The sequence below is a fragment of the Notamacropus eugenii genome, chromosome 4 (genome assembly GCF_028372415.1).
Source record: "Notamacropus eugenii isolate mMacEug1 chromosome 4, mMacEug1.pri_v2, whole genome shotgun sequence".
NCBI classification, from domain to species: Eukaryota; Metazoa; Chordata; class Mammalia; order Diprotodontia; family Macropodidae; genus Notamacropus; species Notamacropus eugenii.
The window spans coordinates 70,481,713-70,485,226 of record NC_092875.1 but is presented as its reverse complement, the minus strand read 5'-3'; the positions used below and the strand labels follow the sequence as shown (position 1 = coordinate 70,485,226).

The window sequence follows — 3,514 nt, the reverse complement described above, 5'->3', positions numbered from 1 at the left end:
GCAGCACATGAAGCGTAGTACCAAGAGTGAGGTAGGTGTGATAAGGTTGTTAATATCTGTATTTCTCAAACTACTTATAGAGTCCTGTATTAGGTTCTTGAAAGACTAGAGAATGTCAGGAAGAAGGCAACCAGAATAGTAAGTGTCCTCCTGACTTGAAGAGAATGGAGATATTAAGACTGGAGAAGACAGGATGGAGTGGAAATATGACAGCTTTGCTCAGATATTTGAAGGGAGTATCAAGGATTGCGGTTCTTCTGTTTATTCTTTAAAGGCATCCTTTCTTGCATGTGAGTTCTGCTATAGACTCTAAGAGGTCTGTTTAAGCTCTGCTCTGACTTTGATATCATGGGATTCTTCTCTCATTTGATTTTTCCAGATTGGAAGCCTCCTTGTGTCTCCCTTGTTTCATAAACATTTATGAGGTAAGTAAAAGGATGGTAGGAGTGGGAAGCATTCTGCTTATAACTCTAGACACAGTTGAGGCCAGTGTGAGAAAGGGGATGTTACTTGACTTAGAAATTACAGGTAGGCCTGCAGAGTCTGAGGAACAACAGAAAGGGACTGATGGTTGGGTAGCATAGTTACAGGAAGGTAGCAATAGACAGCAGCCAGGGAGATTTTTGGTCAAAATAACGGAGAAAGAGAGTAAAAACTGAGGCAAGTGCATAAAAGCTGACAAATGCGCTCATGAGTAAAAGGATGGTTTGGATGGTTCTAAACTCAGAGTGCCTTCTGGGTGAGAGTTTGGTGCTTTGAATTTTCTGGACAGCCTATTGATGTTTGTGTAGCAGAAGCACCATGTAGACACTAACCAACATCACGAGCCCCCCAAAAACACATTTCTGAAAGTGGTCATTATCAAATAAATACCCACAATATATTCTGAAGTACAAAATATATTATCAAATATATTTGTAAAATTGTTGCTGTTTCTTTGGCCTTTTGTGCTTGCTGAAATGGGAATTTCTATCAGCAGATTAAAGACCCAACAAAAGAGATAGGAGGGGGATGATATATTGTATGATTCTGACTTTGAGCTTTGCCCACCTGGAATTACTGGAGCTGATGGTGATGGCCTGGATGGCACACAGGAGGCAAGTCAGGAAAATTGAAATCCCTTGACTAAATCTGGGACAATAAAACACAACTTCATACCCAATATCACCCAGAAAATTGTTCCACCCTAAAACCTGCAATGTTTGTGGGACTCCCTTGCTAATACACGTAATGGAGTTCACCAAGGTTAGCTGGGTTAAAATAAGGGTTGAAGAACTTATCTTGTGACCAGCAAGGATATTTAACGTATGACGTTAAGACGAAGACATTTGCTATAGTCCCTACTGCAGTTACAGAGAGAAACACAAAGTCAAAACTCGTGATTTCTGAAAGCATTCTCTTCATCATAAAAAAAAAAATTTAGGTAGAAAAAACAGACAGCATTCAGGAAAACTATTGAATATCATACTTTGGGAATGTACTCCATAGGAGAAGCTCAAAATACTATTTATGTCTTATTCCTCTGCATATGTTGATGGATTTTTACCATTTTAGGAAAGTTACACAGCCTTTTTCTTGCTCAAATCCTTATTCATCAGTTCCTCTACCTTAGTGAACAGGTGGGAGAGCTGAGTTAGATTAGGAAGACTGAGGATTTTTTAGATTTGTAATTTTTCTATTCACAACTACTCAAGATAGTAATCTCTAATTAAGGTAAAAATTGACATCCTGTAGTCGTGACCACAAATTTTCCTTCATTGAGTTCGGCCTATCTTGCTATTGAAGGACCAAATCAGTTCGAAAATAGGCCAACAATCTTTCTGTACACCTATTGTGTGAGAGGAATAAAAAGAAAAGGGACAAGAGCTGTGAGTCAATCTCTTACAAAAGGGATACACAGATTATCATGTTATCATGTGCTCTCCCTGCCCAAGACTGGAAGACACTTAAGTTTTAATACTGTGGTTTTTTTTTGTTTCTTGATTACTATCATGTGTATGTATGTATATATATATATATATGTATATATATATATATATATATGTATATATCTCCATGTGTATAAACACATATACATCCATCCACATACATTTATTTATTAAAAATAAAAGTTTTCCCCACTGGCTTTAAAAAAGTGTCTCCAATTTTTATGTTAAATCATATGGGAGTATTTGATACATACAGCCTAAATTTTAATAATGGTAGGTAGAGTAATTTTAACTTCAAACAAAAATTTTCTAAGGTGCTGTTGTTAGAGAAATAATTCCATACCTAATGGACTCAATAAGGCCACTTTCCCTTTTCATGTTAGGTGTTAACAGTTTCTCTTTGGTAATTTACCTGAATACTCACTGTAGTTATTTTTCTCTATATTGCAGAAAGAATGCCTAGTCAATTTTGAAAATATATGTTTTAGCAAGTTTTGAAACGCTAAAAGTCTCCAAAGTCTTTTTGTTAGGCTAATTTCTTATTTCTAATGGATTTTTTAAAGACTAATTGACATGATATTTTGTTCAAGAAAACTTAGAATTTCCGCATTCATTTTTTAAAATAAGATTTTGATTTCCAATTTTTTCTCCGTCTCCCTCCTATCCCCCCTTCCAAAGATGGCAAACAGTCTCATAATGGATATACATGTTCAGTCATGTAAACATTTTCCCACATTAGTCATGTTGAGAAAGAAGAAGCAGAACAAAATGGAAAAGTCACAAAAAAACTACTGAAAATAGTACGTTTTGATCTGCACTCAAACTCCGTAGTTCTTTTTCTAGATATGGATAGTACTTTTGATCATGAGTCTTTTGAGATTGTCTTGGATCATTGTATTACTGAAAAGAGCCATGCCAATCATAGCTGATTAATGCAAAATATTGCTCTTACTGGGTACTGTGTCAGCCTGGTTCTCCTCACTTCACTCAGTATCCGTTCATTTAAGTCTTTTCAACAATTTGTTTCAGTGGCCATGAAGGCAGCTGAAGCAGGTTCTGTGGAGCACTTAGAGCATGGTTAGAAATTAAAGGCACCAAGGTCATCCATTGTATCTTGAGCCATCACCAGTTGTCTTGACTTTGTTCTGCTGTTTCACTGTGATGAATCTGGAGGACAGAATGAGGCTGATGACTTGGTGCAACTCTACCTCACTTAAATTCAATTACTGCATGAATCAAAAGATATCACCCATACCATTTTACCATTTTTACCTATCCGAAAGTCCTGTGGTGACAGGCAACTAATGAAGAAGCACGTGCAGATACACTGGGAGCTGTAGTCACCACCCTGTACACAGAAAGCCCAGGACATATGGCCATCTTCTCCCTGGACGCAGCAGTGGGATTCAGTAGTCCCCTGGGTATCTGAGCAGTCTTTTAAAGATCATACAGCTCACCTTCTGGTGTGAGGAATGGGCTGAAAAAGGTGTCCTAAAATTGTCTGTTTATCTGATCCTGGCCTGATTACCATGGCAGGTGGGGATTCCACCCTGAGATCAAAACACACACAAAAACTACAAAATTAT

The 3,514-nt window shown here is 37.4% G+C and overlaps 1 pseudogene; it reads right to left on the bottom strand.

Moving 5' to 3' along the window:
- Positions 1–515: 515 nt before the first annotated feature.
- On the bottom strand, positions 516–1,395 carry LOC140502239 (vomeronasal type-1 receptor 2-like; annotated as a pseudogene).
- Between the last annotated feature and the right edge of the window lie 2,119 nt (positions 1,396–3,514).